This window comes from Raphanus sativus, chromosome 3 (assembly GCF_000801105.2).
Source record: "Raphanus sativus cultivar WK10039 chromosome 3, ASM80110v3, whole genome shotgun sequence".
NCBI classification, from domain to species: Eukaryota; Viridiplantae; Streptophyta; class Magnoliopsida; order Brassicales; family Brassicaceae; genus Raphanus; species Raphanus sativus.
The window spans coordinates 14140574-14160880 of record NC_079513.1 but is presented as its reverse complement, the minus strand read 5'-3'; the positions used below and the strand labels follow the sequence as shown (position 1 = coordinate 14160880).

Sequence of the window (20307 nt, the reverse complement as noted above, 5' to 3'; positions counted from 1 at the left end):
CTCGCGACGTGCAGGATCACTTACCAGAACCCACTGCGCCTACGTACGAGAACTGCTCCTTCTCCTTCATGGCTGATGGCATGTTCTGCACCATCTCTCTCAACGATCTGAACGCGCTATTCGAGATTGCAGACACGCCAAAGGGGGTTTCAGTGGAAAAGAAAGTTCAAACGGCAGACACCTTTTGGGATCTCATCGCAGCCGGCAAGTTCACCTCTCGCAAGGCCTATCAGTCGCAGATCCGGAACCCTGCTATCCGGATCATTGCCCAAGATCGTCTCCAATGTCCTGTTCGCCCAAGGAGTACACCTCCAAGATACGAATGGAGAGCTTCAGGTTCTCTACACTGGACTTGAGGACGAGATGCGCAGAGAGAACATCACCCGATCCCAGAGAAGCTGAATCAAGACCAATCCAGGGTTCCATCTCATCTCCATGTTCGCTGATCGCAGGGACGCCCTGATCAGGACCAACGATAAGAAGGACCGATGGCGGCAGTCTGCTCACACCATTGTTCCAGCACTTCAACATCAACCTAGCTCTTACAAGGTGGTCTCTGAGATAGAGTACATCGATACTCCTTACCTGATCGCATGCCACATCTTGCGCGACGAGAACACCTACAAATTCCAGGATAAAGAAAGCAACCCTCTGTACTGCAAGCTCCCTATGCCAGGGTTCACTGACTTCTTATCCCTGGAGAACATTGTGTTCTCCACTTGATGAAGAGCACCTCTGCGATGATCCGAAGGCGCCGGTTCAGCACGATGATGAAGACATGAATGATGTGGAGCATGTAACTCCCCGGCTGATGGTGAGTATGACTTGGAGGACTTCACCGATGTGACTGATGATCACGCCTACAGACGTTGGATGGTTGATTCCCAGAAGAAGAACAACAGCCTAATGAAGAGGATACTCAAGCGATCACAGCGGCTGCATCGGAGCGCAGGAAGAGCGTACGCCGCAGAGAACAAGGCGCCCAGGCAAGGAACACGCGGAACATCGACTGGAGCAGAGAGACTGCCGCGGAACAGAGAGGACAGCTGGTCACTCCGGTAGCGGCGATTCAGACTGAGTCCGAAAGGACTATTTCTATCCCTTGTCTTATCCATCTGAACTATTATTATTTATGTTATTTGCTTCTGTTTGGAGTTTCCTCTCTGATTTATTTTCACAACCAGGGATGGTGTGAACTAAGTCTGGGGGAGCAATTGTACTTTTGCGCTTGTGTGCTTTTTGAGTCAGTCCTTGTGTCATTTTAAATGTTTTTATCGAGTCAGTTTTTAGGATCGAGTCAGTCAAAACTATTGTGGGAATCAGGACCTATTTTGTGATGCTCTTTAACCACCTCGTGCTTTAACCTTCTTATTCAGTGACCTTACCAGTGATGAAAGACCCACACATGGACCTGGAACACCCTGACTTATCTCATTTGACACTCCAGAAGTTCTATACCGATCAGGTTACACTGGGCAGACTTAACTCCACTTTATCTGAACCTAATCTGGACTCTAATTCTTCTTGTCATGGGCACTAGATCAGGGTAGAATGAGAACTACACTCAGGACTTCTTATCCGATTTTTATCCCTCTTGCTGTTCCTGAGTGGCTAGCTCATCTTTAGCTAGTACCCACCTTGAACCCTGACCTTTATTCCACCCTCATGCATTTGCTTTTCTAGTACTTTATGTGCAGATATGTGCAAAAAGGTCGGAGAGGAAAGGATCGACGCAGTTCTTACTCATCAATGCTCACACAGAGGAAGCAGGCAGAACAACCGGAGCGCTTGTTCCAGCACCAGAGAGAACAACCGAGGTGCCTGTTCCGATACCATAGAGAACAACGAAGAAGTAAGTGGCTAGAACAGAGCAGAATGAATCACCAGTGGCATCAGTACATCACTTGTTACCTCCTTGCTCGTCACCCAGCATTTTTGTAATTCAGTATTAAAAAAAAAAAAAAAAAAAAAAATTTATTAGCTTTGGTTTACTGGTGACGAGAAGGAGAAGAATCTATGATGCATGCCTCTGGGAAGTTGAGAAAGTAATGGTGGTTTCAGTGAAGTGTTCTGAAGGGAAGTTGAAATCACGCAGAGCAGTCCTATGATCGATCTATCGGAGAGCAGTCGATTGGCAGAGATGAGTAAGGACTGTGGACCTCAATGGAGCCGTCCTCTCACGACCATTTTGTGCGATATCCTGCACCCGCTCTTGGTAAACCCTAAACACTCTTGAACTCCACCATAAAAGCTAGCCTGTTTTATACCTAGCCCGTTCTCTCTGAGTAGAACCTGTGACAAGAAGCTCACGCTGATCTTAATTGAACATAAGGAGTTTTGTCTCGAAAGTGTTACCTTTTCAGGTTGAGATGTAGAGTAAGGAGCCGATCTTCGAACAGCGATCAGGGGGTTCTCAGTAAGTGTGTGTGGTCCTAATCTACAGCTTGTATGGTTCAGAGATTTGTGGTAAGAGTATGGTTGCTGAGAATAAGCGAGTTCCCACGCTTTCAAACCTTTCTCCCTGTTCTTGGTACTTGCCTTGTTCGAGGACAAACAAGGATCTAAGTCTGGGGGAATTGATATGTGGTGTTTTTAACATCATTGTATATATGTTTTCATTTGTTTCAAGTCACTAATTCGTGTCAGTCTAGTCCTTTTTGACCTTTTACAGGTCTGGAGTTGGTAGAAGGAAGAAGAGAAGGTGCCTGATGAAAAGAAGTCATTTTGGAGCATTCCTGCGGAGAACACTCAAGAGAACAGTCCCGAGACTGTTCTATCGCAAGCGGAACAAGCAGACGGAGTGATCCGGAGATTGTTCCAGACGAATATGGAAACTCCTATTTCGGGAATTAAAGCCCTGATGCCCTAATCTCTTTTCTTCTGATTGGTGCCTCCATATAAAAACGCCACCTATCTATTTTCTATTTTTTCTTACGCTAGTTTTTGCAAGAGACAAGTTTCATACTTTGGATTCAAGCTTTTGTAAGGGAGAAGGCTCTCATCTCACTCGAGAGAACAACCTGAACCCTAGTTTATTTCTTCTTAATCTGATCATGAGTATTTCAGTTTCATCTGTTGTTCTTCTCTGCATCATGATTGAGTAGTCGACTGTTAATCTAGGGTGATAGAGTGCATTCGCGACTGAGCATAGATAGGTTATCAATTAGTAAATCTTCATTCATTCATTGTTTCATGCCTGCGTTAAACTGATCATCTAGCGTTTGATCCCAAGTAAATCTGTGCATCAAAAGTGTAATAGGTTGCTAGATCCTGTATGAATGAGCACTGCATCCTTAGCCACACGAAAGTAGATGTTAAGGTGCACTGTGAACAGATCGGAGTCATTCATTAAGGTTCACCATCAGATCTCAGACCAAGCGACATCTTAGGAGCTGGGTCTGATCGGTGAAAGGATCAACTACACGACAGTGTGTTGTTCTAGCCTGCTCTCCGAGTTCTAGATAGAACTGCATCGAACCTGAATAGCAGATCGGTCCCGATTGAGATCACTCGCATTCATCCTAGATTAACTCCTTTTAATTTGAATTCATCACTTGTGTTTTTTACTTGTTCTCTACGTCACCTCTTTAAACCAAATATTTATTTTCTTCTTAGCTTGATTTCGGAACTCATAGAACTAGAGTGTAGACTGGTCTTCTGGATTTGAATCTCAAATACTACAATTGCAACTGTTAACTTGACAGTAGCAAGGATTCATTTTTAGTGTATCAGTCATTCCTTGGAAAATTAAATTTTAATCGACTTTTTTGCCGCTTTCAGTGAAACCAGTGGGGCACACCGTGGAACGTATATTCGACGCGGCGTAGAGCGAGTTATATAGATTTACTTTTCCTAACATAAAATCTACACCATTTACAATGATGAAACGTTCAATATATAAAAAGGTTAAACTAATAAAAACATTTCTTTGCTTGGAAAATTAATTTTTGATCGATTTCTTTGCCGCTTTAAGTGAAACCAGTGGGGCACACCGTGGAACGTATTCGACGCGGCGTAGAGCGAGTTATATAGATTTATTCATAAAATCTACACCATTTACAATGATGAAACGTTCAATATATAAAAAAGTTAAACTAATGAAAACATTTCTATGCTTTTCTGTGACATGAATTTCAGACCTTTGGTCCAAAATTTGATCTGGCCTGCGATGAACCGTTGAACATACATGCATGAGGTTCGAAATTGTCGACATTTATAAAAAGCACTTCTTGCACTGAGTATTTTATATTTAATTGATATATTTGTAAATTCTACTCAGTAATTGAACTTGGAACAAACTTTCCTGACCTCACCGTCAACGCCTGTCTTTACCTCAATGAACCCATCTTAACCATAGCTTTACCAAACTCCTTATAAAAACTATACCCTAACAATTCTCTAATAGTACTCGCATACTTATTCACCACGTCACTTGTCTCGTAGTCCAACCACCAAAGCCGTTAGTCGGACTCCAAAATGCCGTTACCATCTCTTAGGTTCTTGAAGAAGCTTACATCGAATTTTGATGGACTGTCAATGTCAAGAGCAACACGTTCAGATCCGTCTCCATTGCGAGAACAAAGAGTGCACACGCGGATGAACAAGTCAAGATGAAAATTGCGACTTGAAGAATGGATTGCGGATCAAGAAGGAGTCAATGGGAAGACATCTTGGGAAGCAAGCTTGAAGAGATTCACCTTTGATATCTTGCATATTTGTATTGTTTTAGCTATTCATTCATATGCATTTTCATCATATAGAATAGGATTTAGACATGTTTAGGTTGCATTTTGCATGCATAATTCTCTATTAGGTACTGGAGTGCCAAGTGAGGTTATTGGAGACATTTGGATGCACTTGGAGCTCAAAAGATGTGAAAAGGAGGATGATTGGACGAGAGGATCCTGGAGCGACCTGCAGAGGTCGCTGTGAGACCTCGCTCCAGCCGGAGCGACCTTGACGACCAAAGCTGGAGCGACCACTCCAAGTCGCTCGGCTTTACACGGCTCGAAGACGAAGAAAATTCCTCCGGAGCGATCCCTCGCAGCAACCACCCGAGGTCGCTCCCGAAGCCCAGAGCGACCTCTCGGAGCGACTGGCCGAGGTCGCTCCGCGTTATCAGTGCACGATTTTTATTATTTTCAAGGACCTTTTTGTAATTTATTGTGCACGTTTTTGCACTGAAAAACCTAATGTTTAAGTATTCTTTGTAGCCACCATTGGAAGATTATCTTTTGACATTGGAATACACAAAACTCTCTGAAGAAAAGTTCTCTTTTGGTTTTGATTGTTCTTGTGTTCTTGTGATTTTCTCTTCTAGTTCTCTACATGATTCATCTGAAATCCACCATGGGTTTAAGAGGAATCATGGAGATTAGTGAGTAATCACCTTTTGGATTCATGGGTTAGGGTGATTAAGGGTGATTAGGCTAGTTCTAGGATGTTTTAGGTATAGATCATACTTGTTCCTTGCATAGTAGAGTGATCTTAATGCATCATTTGAGTATGCCACTCAAAGGGTGATCTCTAGGCATTTCTCACCCGACAGGTGTTTGATGAAATGCCTGAGTCAACTCTCCTAGGCTTTTAGTGTACTTTGCCAAAGAGATTTGTTGTTAAAGATGCTAAGATAACTAATAGACTTGTTAGTAATGATTGCTTGCATGTTATTCAACCAAAGACATTTGATGTTTGAGACATGTTAGCAAATGAGCATTCATCTAGACATAGAGCTTGCTTAGAATTGTGTCTAGGCTTAAGGTTGATAGTTTGATTTATCATTTACATTCCTTAGTTCGAAACCTGATCACCCAAGGTCTAAATCCCTATACCCATGAGTTCTCCTTTCCAATAGCTTAAAAGTATCATTTTTATTGCTTTGCATTAGCTTTAATCATTAGTTTAGAAATCATTAAATCACTGGCTGCACTTAGATTAGGCAAATACTTGCATTCTCTCTGCATTTGAATCCCTCAGAACTGGTTCGACAACTTACTTCCACTATACTATCATTTGACTTAAGAGCCTCAAAACTCCTAACATCAAATTGGCGCCGTTGCCAGATTCTGAGTTTGATTTGAACATTGAGATTTAGTCATTTGCTTGAGACTAAGTCATTTTTATTTTTGTAAGTTACTGATTCTCTTCTTCACTCTTTGTGATTTTCAGGTGTATGAACTTGAGGAGCAAAGGTACATCAAACCTTGTTCCAAGAGCCGCAGACATCAGAGCTTTAGAGAGAGAGTGTCTAGAAAAAGAAGAGAAGAAGAGCAACAAGCTTTACTGCAGACAGAGGAAGCTGAGATGGCTGATCCACAAAATCCTCTGAACCCCAATGGAGTAAACAATGTTCCACAAGGGCCCCAACAGCGACCAGCTCGCCCCATTGGCACTTATGACCGCCCCAACATCCATGGTCCTAGACTTGGAATCCGAGCACCAGCTGTGGCTGCTAACAACTTTGAGATCAAGTCAGGACTGCTAAACTGCATAGAGAACAACAAGTATCATGGTCTGGCTGTGGAGGACCCATTTGATCACTTGGATAAGTTTGACAGCTACTGTGGTATGTCAAAGACTAATGGTGTGTCAGAGGATGTCTTAAAGCTCAAGATATTCCCTTTCTCTTTGGGGGACAAGGCACGTCAATGGGACAAGTCTCTACCAAGTGACTCCATCACCACTTGGGAAGACTGCAAAAGGGCATTCTTGGAGAAGTTCTTCTCTACCTCAAGAACTGCTAAGTTGAGGAATGAGATCTCCAGCTTCCAACAGAAGAACTTGGAAGGATTCAGTGAAGCTTGGGAGAGAGTCAATGGTTACCAAGCTCAGTGCCCACACCGTGGATTCTCTAAGGAGAGCTTGCTGAGCACATTCTACAGAGGTGCTCTTCCTAAGTACAGAGCCAGACTGGATACAGCTAGCAATGGGTTCTTTTTGGAGAGAACTGAGGAAGAGGCAGAGTTGACAACATGGTTAAGAGTGATGCAGTCTACAGTGGAGACCATGACAGAAGCAGCAGAGGTGATGACAATCAAACAAGGAATGAGATAAAGGCTCTTCAAGAGAAGATTGACAAACTCATTGCTGATAAGGCCACACAAGCGCATGTGAACTTTGTTGGCAACCCAAGCCAGGAGATACCTCCTACTGTCAATGAGGTTGAGGGTTTGGAAGGGCAAGAAGAATTGTGTTTCATCAACAGTAATGGTAGCTGGTACAAGAAGGAACCCAACTTTCAGTACAACAACTACCAACAGAAGCCCTATTCAAACAACCAGCAGAGTGGTTATCAGCCTCGAAACAACCAGCAGAGCAACTATCAGCCTCAGCAAAACTCCTCTCCTAGCTTCTCTGCCCCTCAACAGAGCAGCACTGATGCTTTACTGAAACAGATCTTGGAGTCTCAGACTAGAAGTGAGAAGCATGTGGGCTATGAGCTGAAGAACATACACTCCAAGATTGATGGGAGCTACAATGAGCTCAACAACAAATTCTCCCACCTTGCTTCTTCTGTCAAGAATTTGGAGAATCAGTTTGCTTCCATGAGCTCCCACCAGAACCGCCAGCAAGGATCTCTACCTGGAAAGTCAGATCAAAACCCCAAGGAAGCAAAAGCTGTCACACTTAGGAGTGGTAAGCAGTTGACTCCTGTAACCCTCACCAAGGATGCTGAGAAACAAGGTGAGGAGGTGGCCATCAACCTAGATGATGAAGTGGTCATTGTTGATGAGAAAACAGATGCTGAGATCTTGGAGAAGATTGTGAAAGCCAAGGGTAAAGGAAAGGTTGGAGAAGAGAAGAAAACAACAAAAGATGGTGAATCTGCTGCTCCAGCAAGTGAGAGCTCTCCTGTCCCCCCTCCCTATGAACCAAAGCTTCCATTCCCTGGTAGATTCAAGAAGCAGCTGCTACAGAAGTACAAGGCTTTGTTTGAGAAGCAGATGAGTGAAGCTCAGGTTACAATGCCCATCATTGATGCTTTCATGCTGATTCCTCAATACAGCAAACTCCTGAAAGATGTTGTAGCTGCTAAGAAGAAGGAGATGGAGGGCATGATGGTTCTGAGTCATGAGTGCAATGCCATCATTCAGAGGCTAGATGCTCCAGAGAAGCTAGAGGATCCAGGATGCTTCACACTCCCTTGTGCTCTTGGACCTATGGTATTTGAGAAATGTCTCTGCGATTTGGGAGCTAGTGTCAGCTTGATGCCTTTGTCTGTGGCAAAGAAGCTTGGCTTCACTCAATACAAGAAGTGTAGACTCTCTCTGGTGTTGGCTGATCGTTCAGTGAAGTATCCTGTGGGCATCCTAGAGAACCTCCCTGTGAAGATTGGAAGGTATGAGATACCTACAGATTTTGTGGTGCTTGAAATGGGTGAGGAGGCTCAAGACCCATTGATTCTTGGAAGGCCATTCTTAGCTACAGCAGGAGCTATTGTGAATGTGAAGGAAGGGAAGATTGACCTCCATTTGGGCAAGGAGAACATCCTCCACTTTGACATCAAGGAGAAGATGAGGAACCCCACTGTATTTGGACAAGCCTTCACCATTGAAGAGATGAATCCTCCTCCTGCTGATGATCACTTTGATGAGCTACCACCTGAAGAAGATGGGGTGTCAACTCCACTTTCTGCACCTATTCCAGCCTGATCCAAAGGAGGCAAAGTCAAGCTCAAGACTTAAAACAAGCTCACTTGGGAGGAAGTCCCATGAGTATCCTTGTATATATTGCATTAGTATTTGCATTATCATTTTATTGCATAAAACAATGGGAAAGTGAAGTTGTGTGCAGGTATTGAGCAGAAAGTCGGACACCAGAGCGATCTCATCGCAGCGACACCTCTAGGTCGCTCCACCTGGGAGCGACATGTCCAGAGCGAGATGCCGAGGTCGCTCGCATCACACGCGAGTGGAAACACAGAAACCGACCTCAGAGCGATCTTCTCACAGCGACATACCAAAGTCGCTCCAGCTGGGAGCGACCTGTCGCAGCAACGTTCACACCTCGCTCCACAGAAGGTAACACACAATCCCACTTTTCTTTGTGTTTCACATTTCCATTGGGTACCTCATTCACACAGAGACTGTGTGATTTAAGTGTGGGGGAGGTACCAAGTATTTGATCATGTTTGTTTTCATGATTTTGAGTCTCATGCATTGCATATTACATTCTTATTTGCATAGAAAAATCCAAAAAAATAAAAAAATTTGAAAAACACAAAAAGAATCATTTAGTTGCATCATTTGCATTTTTAGGATTGAGTCTAGAAGCATATAGGTTGCATTCATGCATTAGGGGGATTTCAACCTTGTAAAGAGCTCATGCTAAGTACTGAATTTGTTGACTTTTGTAATCATGACAAGTAGCTTGAGCACCCTTTGGAAAGCTTGTAAACTTCGCGCCTTGAATGCTCCTCTTGAAACTCATTTGACTGTTGATACTCTCTCTTTGAAGCAAGCTCATGTTTTAATGTCTCTTGCATATGATCTCTTGTGTACTAAGTCATGGATATACACACTTGAGTTGTCCCATCTGTTTTACCAATCTTTTTGACAAACTCAAGTGGTACTCCACTCCCAAAACCCATACCTCATTTTTAAACCATCATTATTTGTTGAGTGAGGCCTCTTTGGAAAGCTTTACATGTGCATAATGTTGAGAGTATTGGGAACGACAATGCTTAGTCTCCATTCTTGCTAGATTAGTCACTCTATTGTCTAGCTATAGGAAGGGGTGAGTGTTGTGATTGTGATTTGGGAATATGAAAGGTTTGACTCTTTGTGCTTAAATGATTAGTCTTTTTGGGATAAGTGGAGAAGTATCTAGCTCTTATTGTGAAAAGTCTTGGCCCCCAAATATAAAAAAAAAAGGAAAAAAAAAAGAGAATAAAAAGGGGGGGCTAGCAAAGTTGTTAGGAGCTCAGATTTGTTTTAAAATTGTGAAAATCCCTTATTGATTTCAAAAAGAAAGAGTCTGATGTGAAAAATGTTCTTGGAATCTTTTGGTGAGAGATGTGAGTTGAGTTTGACATTGAGGAATGATCGAATATCTTGTGTGTTTGGGAAAGGGTAGAACAATGGAGATTGAGCATTGTATGCATGAGTTGATCCCTTTCTTAGATATATTATGTGTAATGTCAAGGCTACTGTGTTTTGAGAGAAAACCACCTTAAAAGATTATTTTGAACCTCTGATTTCACTTGCATTAAAGCCTTTGTCTTACCAAACCAAATGACTTGGACCAGTTGACCATTTGTGAGATGTCTATTGAGTTTGCTTCCTGAATGTTAGAGAGATGGTGGATTTGTGGTTTGTGGATGCATGATTAATGAGTGTAGAGATCAAAGGAGCTGGGATAGGCTTAGAGAAGTTAGAGATGGATAAAATCTTTGTTCTTGCTATTTGGTATGATTATGCAAGGTTGTTAGGTTGAGAACTAAGAAGAGTTTCTTTTGGTTATGAGTCCCCATCTTCAAACCTTTTCTCCTTGGTTCTTGAAAGTTTACTTGTGGACAAGTAAAGGACTAGTGTGGGGGAGTTGATATCTTGCATATTTGTATTGTTTTAGCTATTCATTCATATGCATTTTCATCATATAGAATAGGATTTAGACATGTTTAGGTTGCATTTTGCATGCATAAGTCTCTATTAGGTACTGGAGTGCCAAGTGAGGTTATTGGAGACATTTGGATGCACTTGGAGCTCAAAAGATGTGAAAAGGAGGATGATTGGACGAGAGGATCCTGGAGCGACCTGCAGAGGTCGCTGTGAGACCTCGCTCCAGCCGGAGCGACCTTGACGACCAAAGCTGGAGCGACCACTCCAAGTCGCTCGGCTTTACACGGCTCGAAGACGAAGAAAATGCCTCCGGAGCGACCCCTCGCAGCGACCACCCGAGGTCGCTTCCGAATCCCAGTGCGACCTCTCGGAGCGACTGGCCGAGGTCGCTCCGCGTTATCAGTGCACGATTTTTATTATTTTCAAGGACCTTTTTGCAATTTATTGTGCACGTTTTTGCACTGAAAAACCTAATGTTTAAGTATTCTTTGTAGCCACCATTGGCAGATTATCTTTTGACATTGGAATACACAAAACTCTCTGAAGAAAAGTTCTCTTTTGGTTTTGATTGTTCTTGTGTTCTTATGATTTTCTCTTCTAGTTCTCTACATGATTAATCTGAAATCCACCATGGGTTTAAGAGGAATCATGGAGATTAGTGAGTAATCACCTTTTGGATTCATGGGTTAGGGTGATTAAGGGTGATTAGGCTAGTTCTAGGATGTTTTAGGTATAGATCATACTTGTTCCTTGCATAGTAGAGTGATCTTAATGCATCATTTGAGTAGGCCACTCAAAGGGTGATCTCTAGGCATTTCTCACCCGACAGGTGTTTGATGAAATGCCTGAGTCAACTCTCCTAGGCTTTTAGTGTACTTTGCCAAAGAGATTTGTTGTTAAAGATGCTAAGATAGCTAATAGACTTGTTAGTAATGATTGCTTGCATGTTATTCAACCAAAGACATTTGATGTTTGAGACATGTTAGCAAATGAGCATTCATCTAGACATAGAGCTTGCTTAGAATTGTGTCTAGGCTTAAGGTTGATAGTTTGATTTATCATTTACATTCCTTAGTTCGAAACCTGATCACCCAAGGTCTAAATCCCTATACCCATGAGTTCTCCTTTCCAATAGCTTAAAAGTATCATTTTTATTGCTTTGCATTAGCTTTAATATTTAGTTTAGAAATCATTAAACCACTGGCTGCACTTAGATTAGGCAAATACTTGCATTCTCTCTGCATTTGAATCCCTCAGAACTGGTTCGACAACTTACTTCCACTATACTATCATTTGACTTAGGAGCCTCAAAACTCCTAACATCAACCTTGGATAAAGGAGATCTTACGATGGAAGTTTTTAAGAGCCTTAGAGAAGTTTTAAGGGAACTTACCATATTTTGATAGATAATGAATATTGGGTAGATAGACGTGGATAGCCGACTTGGCTGTATTGTATATGTAGTCATATTCGACCTGTGGATTAGGGTTGTCGAGAGAATTGTATTCTTATCATAAAAGTGAAGTTCACTAAGCTTGGAAGCAAGTGAATAACACTAAAGGCTAAGGGGGAGAGGTTCTAGAGATCTTGTATTCGATCTTAGGACATATGAGGCTAGGGTAACAAGTCAAGAGGGGTTTTGATCTTGTTAGGAGATCTGTTTAAAGAGAGACTTGTAAGTTCACTTTAAAAGAATACTAGTAATAATACATATTTTTGTAAAGATATTCTCTGGTGTACTCTTTGCTTTACTTTGTGCTATAGTTCTTGCATTAATAGATGTGTCCTTGAAAAGACGAGAATACTCCTACCAGTTCGGCGATCCCAACATCGTTTGTACATCTGTTAACTCCATCCAAATGATATATCTAGGTAATATTTCCAAATGATCCATCTAGATATAGTTTGACTATGTTTATTTCTTTATCGAGATGGAACATCTAGATAAACCATCTAGATGAACTTATGTTCATTTATGTATCTCTATAAAATGTGTTTTTACGGTTTTAGCGGGAAAGTTGTTTTTACGATTTTGGCAGAAATTTGTAGTTTTAGTTTTGACGGAAAATTATGTTTTTCGGTTTTAGTAGAAAAAATGTATTTTTGTAGTTTTGACGGAAAATTTGTTTTCTTATGAAGACTCACTTTTCATTTAGATAAGAATTTGAGGTGAGTTTTCACAAATACAGTTAGATGATCTATTTAAATGTAGCATTTTAGTGTACAAAACTAATATTGATTTGCATCTTCACCCAAATGGATCACTTGGACGAGCAAACAAACAGCACCAATAACCAATAGAAACTGAAACATTTACATTGTTGTGTTCCATGCTCCCTGAAAAACTTCTTTGAAACGGGTTGACCCTTATTGGATCCGGATTCATTCAATTGGGCCTTTCTGATGGACTTCCCATATATTGTTCACACACAAAATTGTGATGAATGTTAAAGAGTCTGTTATGCATGCACGGTATTCCGCATATACACTTTACCGTGGTAAACTCATCTAACGTCTAAAACTTCATGATTCATGTGTAGTAGCTCTAAAAATCAGTTTATATATGTTGTTTTCTTATCTTAAATGCAGCCAATAATCCTAGCTAGTCATAGTCCAATTTTTATTTTTTACATACTTGCATTTGTTCTATACTTATTTTTGTACTCATAGTTAAGAAATTCTATTTTTTATTAATCCACTCATGAGTCATCCTCTTCAAAATTGTTATGGATAAAATTTATTTACCCCATACCCGAAAAACCATAACATAACAATAACACGTAATTTTAGTTTTGTTCCAAAAGGCTTTTGATCATGTGACCTCGAAGCTTTGACTAGGATGATTTTCTAGTTGAGTTGACGACATTTAGTTTTTTTTTCCAAGTGCATTTATGTTTTTTTTTTTTCTTTTCATACAAATTCACGGGTTTTATTGTTTCTGAATAGACATGATTCTCTTACAAGTATGAGTACTTAAAGAAGATGTTTTTAGCCTCTCTACCATGTTTCAATAGAGTATCTAATTCAGGCAATATTCCAGCATAGTTCTGAAACGTACCTGACATACAAAAGTCACAGTTTCAGGCTTTAGAAATCTTGACCCCTTACTGCTCCTGATTTACTTTCACTGATCACTTTTCCCCTTCTTCTCCACAGTATTAGTTTCTTCTGATGTCTCAAAAGTTGTCCAACCCCACTATTTTTTTCTCATACATTATAGTTACAGTTTTTTGGTGAGTGGTATCTATCAGTCAACCGAGTCAGTCAAAGATATTGATCCTACCGTATCATATTAGTTTCCACGTGGCGCATGCCGAGACATGGCTTAGAGGAGGGGCCTTACTGCATATGGTTCGTGATTTTGTTTTCTCCTAAAGTGGTTTCACTTTGTTTGAGACTTTCAAGCTCAGCCATTGAGATAATAAGACTTGATGGTTCCTCTTCTTCTACTTCAATTTTGGTTCCTAGACATTGTCTGCTCAATTTCTAAGTCTTTTTAGATGTCTTTTCGCGTTATCTTAAGTCCTTTTCTTACTCATGTTACTTACTTACTTTCTATCTAGTGCAGTGGGTGAGGAATTGGCTCCACTTACCACGTGAAGATAGCTTGATAAGATAATCTCCTTTTCTATGTTCTATAACTCTCAGTAGACAATAACTCACTTGTCGCTATCGTTTGAAATACTTGGGACTTAATGCCTGATCAGTCATTGTTTTCAAAGATTTACCTCATAATATTTCAAAGATTTACTAGTTCATTGAACTCTATAGTCATAAAGGATCTATACTCTGAATCTTGTTAATCTAATCGACTCATTTATCTTTCTCAGGTTTCAAAAAAAAAAACTCAAAACATATCTTCTCAAATGTCCCTACCCCGTCAGATATTGTTCTACGAGGTAATTATTATTCCTTTTACTAATATTTCCTCATTTTTTACTGTTATAGTTTGTGTCCACTAACACACGAGCTTAGCTTTAAATTATTCGTTCACATATGATCATTGTTTTTAGTTTAATATAATAGTTTTTCTTGACATTAATTATAGACAAACTTGTAATATGGGGTGTAACATTATGCCTCTGACATGATTGTGTTACAAACTTTATGCAAATGCTTATCTTTCCCCATATTATTCAATGGGGTCCAAAGAAACTGATTTGTCACAAAATGATTTACTCTCTAAGACATTTTAAACAGTTCATGAGTTGTTGCAGGAGACTCTCTAATGGTGCTTCTCTGTAGAGATGTAGCTTTCTTATTGATGTAAGAGTTTCTCAACTCTTGAAGTTGCGCGTGCTGAAGATAGTCACTGTCATGAACCTAAGGGATCTTTTGGCCTTAGTTTAGGCTTTATTTCTTTTTCATACATCTTTTTGCTCTTTGCATCCGAAATTCTAACTTGTGAAAAGGAAAGTCTGGGACATGTATGTATATATACAACTGATGTATTCATATACCCTCGCATGACTATTTTGCAGTACATAATGTCAAAGTTCTCTCTTGGCTAATAATAATCGACGTATTTGGGTTACAATCTAAAGTATTTTGAAATTTATTAGGATAGTCAAGTAGTTATAAGGGTGTATCTATTGAGTTTGACTAGTGTGATTACACCAATAGACTACAACAGTTTGTCTATGAAAGATGAAATTGTAACTTTAAGAATTTTGGAAGATTTTTTTTTCACTAGTCTAACACACAGTGAAATTTCAAGATGGAGGCCACTAATGCAACCCGACCACATAATATGATTTAGGAAGGAATTATGCCAAATTATCATTGAAATTTTACCTATTCGGATCCAAATACAGTTTCCAACGGGAGGAAAAATATAGTAAGATGAAGAATGGGGTTTATTTGTCTCATCATGCTTTTGACAAGCCAGACATCTTTTTTAGATCTCTTCCATATATATATATATATATATATATATATTTAAAAGAATCTCTTCCATATTTAGTTAGAGTCTTAGAAGAAATATATACATAATATATACATATATTATATATATATATATATATATATATATATTCGTGTTCAAAAAAAAAAAAGAAGAAACATATGGAACACTATGCTACAACTATAAGTCCTATAGGCATTTAGACAACTAAATTTTGGAGATTTTAAGCAAAGTACTTTATTAAAAAAAAACATTGATCTCTTCCTAATAAAGTATTACACGCACAATACAGCCTTTCATCTAAATAATTGAGGATGCATTCTATCATAAGTTGAGCCATCTATTTTGGTTCTATATGTTTTGGATTTTATCATCCATTTAGCCATTCGTCTTTTTTTAAAAAGAAGCACTACCTTAACCGTTTGCTATATATGTAAGAAAACAATTAAAACCGGATTTATCTCGGATCATCGGATTTGCTAGTTTAACCGCGGACCCATGGTTTCAAACACTGGTTAGAAAAGAAACATATGGAACACTATGCTACAACTATAAGTTCTATACGCATTTAGATTTTTTAACCAAAATTTTGGAGATTTTAAGCAAAGTACTTTATTAAAAAAAACATTGATCTCTTCCTAATAAAGTATTACACGCACAATAAAGCCTTTCATCTAAATAATTGGTTATGCATTCTATCATAAGTTGAGCCATCTATTTTGGTTCTATATGTTTTGGATTTGATCATCCATTTAGCCATTCGTCTTTTTTTTTAAAGAAGCACTACCTTAACCGTTTGCTATATATGTAAGAAAACGATTAATATTTTTCACTTTTGAATTGCTTGATATGTTAATTGTGTATCTTTCAGTATGTGATGAAGAAGATGTAGCATACAGAAAGAATCATCCAAACTTTAGCAGAAGTAGTAAGAGTCAATCGACTGTATAACAAAAGCAAAACGGAAATAAATATCTATTTGATATTTAGGTTGTCAAAAAGATAACTGATATTTTACATAAAGCAAGTAACTATTTCAGAGTTGTGAAGACAATAGTATTCCTTAATTTCTATTATATTTCTCAAAAATATATAACTATCTGCTTATGTAATTTTCTTTTTATTTCTGTGTGTTTGTGATTCATTTCAACTAGTTTTATTATTTGGTTTATACTATTTTACTTTTCTAATTCTCTTTTAGTTGACAAAATGATTTGTTTCTGTTCCACTCATTTAAAATATAATACATAGTGACTTAAACATTATTTAATAAGTGATTTGCAGTGTTTTGAAATCCAATCCGGACCCGCGGTTGAACCAGTAAATCCGGTGATCCGAGATAATTTATTTTGTTGATAATTTTGTTTTCTAAACATTGGTGATTTGCAATGTTATCACCTGAAATAGTTACATTGTCTGTGTATATTTTACATAAATATCTACTTGATATTTAGGTTGTCAAAAAGATAACTGATATTTTACATAAAGCAAGTAACTATTTCAGAGTTATACACAGGATAATCTCGGTTACACAAAGCAAGTAACTAATTTGTTTTCAAAACATTGGTGATTTGCAAAGTTGTCACCACAATGATTTTAAAAGAAATATTTTGACATAAAATACTAACAAAACATGACCTAAAGTTAATTATGACAAACATATTTACATTTAATGTTGATTTAAATTTTTCATAAGTTTTTCTAAAATATGATAATAATTCATAAGTCATCATAATAAACAATAAATATAATAGTAAAAATAGAAATATAATAATAGCTTACTATTTTCAAAATATTATTCATTCTGTTTTTAAAACTATATAGTTTATTATTAAAAATTCTTCTAAATTTTATGCAGTTTTTTAAATTATATTTTTCAATTTAAATAACATTATTTCTTTTTAATTTCTACAAATTTTATTATTGTTTTTACGTTTTAATAATTATATAATACCAAAAACAGTTATTTTAATTTTATAGAACTTGATTTAATATATACATATATATCATTAAGTATAAATATAAAGAAAAATATGTATATTTCTTAATTTTACATATAATTTAATTAAATTTTAAGCAAATAGTAAAAATATAAAAGTTGAAATTTTATTTTTAAATATAATAAATAATTTAGAATTTAATTTATGTATATGGTGAAGGAAAACACATGGTATACTAAAATTAAATAGTATTTCATTTCAAAATATAAAAGCCTTTTGTTGGACCAATTATTATAAGCCGAATGAGCTATTTGGAAGTTTGAATATAAAACTTTTTATAAGCCAAATAGGCTGAGTAAAAAACTGAATTTATGTGAATGGTTCTGATAATTTATTATATTCATTTTGTAAGCCAAATGAACTGAGTAAATTGATGATTTGGGTATATATATATATATATATATATATATATATATATATATATATATATATATTTGGCTTCAAAAAAGAATGAAACTTGGTGGTCAAGTTAGCCAACTTGATGATCAAATTAAGCCAATTTGGGGACCAAGCTTTTATTCAATATAAATACCCCATGACCACTTCACATTTTCGTCATCTTATAACAAATGCATTCATCTATCTCTTTACACACAAAAAAATACACTTTCTATCATAAGAAAAAGGAAAAAAATCTTAATTTTATTTTTAAAATAAGTGTCTCGAGAGTTTATCGTTGTAGTTAGTTAGTAGATTCTGTTTCGGATGTTGTGAAACATACTCATCAAGGTTGTATCCCGAGATTCAAAAATCGCACAGAACTGTGACACATTACAGGCGATTTATTGATTTAAGAAAATAGATCAAATCTCAACTCCGTGAATTTCATCTATTTTCTTATGAATTCTTAAATGTTTTCAGTCTTTATATTATTGTTTTATATATTTTATGTTTCATGATTTTCAATTAGGATTTTCGCAGCCCTACACTATTATCATTACAAATTACGTTATAAACCAATACAAAAACTTATAAACAAAAAAATGGAATGGTATATAAATAAATAAATTGTAGCCATATCATTGTTTATAAGAGGAATACTTAAATTTTAACAATTATGATTATTAATTTCTTTTAAAACTTAAATATGTTTTAAAAATATTAAAATATAGTATATGTGATCTTGTATCGATTCTTTCTTGTAATTTGGATGTAAATAAAATGAAAGGGAGTAAACTATATTTTTAAACAATAATAATAAATAAAACAAGAAAATATTTATGTATATATGCTGTATGTGTCAGGGTTAAATTGTAATTAATATACGTTTTACACAAAGTGTTCTAACCAATTTTTATGATTGCTTTTTTTAATTTTAATAAGTTACTTGGATACTTAACTTTATTCCACCCATAAATGAAAATTTCTGAGTAAGCAAAATACAAAGGTTGAATAGATAGTTAACATTTATTATAAGTTTTAACAAGATTTAAAAAATAATTTGGTATATTGTACTTTCTATATAAAATGATGACCCTATATTATGTATTAATATATCTATATATATGAAGATTTTTAACGTTGGATAATTATGCTATTATAAATTATGAGAAATATTGCAAATACTTTTATAGGTTGATAATTCTAGATGTCCTATGAAAATTCACATTTTGTCTGCATCACCTGAATCGTTATATGGGATCTAGTGCAGATCTTTAATAAGTTTTTATTCATTTAATTTATATTATGTTTTATCTGAGACTTGAAACCTTTACCTCTTAACCTAGAATTATTAATTAATCCTTAATCAAACTATTAAACCAAAAAAGTTCCATAAAGTTAAAAAATTATATATATATGAAGGTTATGTCTCGTATTTTTAGACATGATTGTCAAACTAGCTAGGTCTTACCCACCTGCTTGACCCATTATACTTCGGATCAAATTATTTTGATTCAAAATCTGATTTGTATAATCCGCAAACAAATAGTCGACTTGCATAGGTTCGGTTACATTCTACAGATGGTCCACGGGATTAGCATGTAATTTTAATTATTTACATTCAAAATTATAAATTACATATTTGTATGATTAAATTAATATAATTATTGTACTTTTAGATCTGAAGAATTTTTTCTCAAAACAATTTTTTTTCTTCGAAAAAAGTTTATGGGTTAGTGAGAACCCATATTTTAAATTAGGCCAATCCGCATATGTCCTGCAAGATGTAAGTTTGACCCACAGCTATACCAACAAATTATTCATCTAAAGGTTTGACTGATATAAACACAGTGGTTAATGTTGTTTTAATTATGATGGGTTGACTACCAAATGAAACATCAGCTTAATAATGAATAAACAATATCAGCATTTTATTATATTAATATAAAAACTATATTATTATAGTTAATATAAAATTATATTTATAAAATTGTAGTGTTAATTTAATATTATAAATATTGGGTCTTTATATATGTATATATATATATATATATTTATAATATCTCAATTAACTAGAACTATGTTTTGATTTTTAGAAAATTTGAAAGTGGTCAAAATGGTTTAGAACATTTTTATTGTTGTAAAACGTCCAGAACCACTACAAACTGCCAACATAGTGTTTGCGGATGATAGCGGAAAAAACAATCAAGTCCTCATTCATTAGATCTTTGCTCATCTTGTGGCATGTCAAACAAGGTGAATTTCACGAATAATAGTTCAAATTCTCAGTGTTTAGATTGTCTCTGAGTATCTAGATAATTAATCAACTGTGGAGTTATTTCATGATATTGCAATACATAGTTTCGGAAAAAAAGTAAATGTAAAATAAGAAACAATACATTTGATTATTCTTCTCTTATATTGATTTCAAATAGTAATGGCTTAACCGGTACGAGATGAAGTG

General features: G+C 36.7%; 1 non-coding gene across 1 annotated transcript; it reads right to left on the bottom strand.

Moving 5' to 3' along the window:
- Positions 1–6741: 6741 nt before the first annotated feature.
- LOC130510234 (small nucleolar RNA R71) lies at positions 6742–6848 on the bottom strand. The gene has a single exon (XR_008943915.1). It is a non-coding gene; the product is annotated as a small nucleolar RNA R71 (small nucleolar RNA).
- Positions 6849–20307: the final 13459 nt, after the last annotated feature.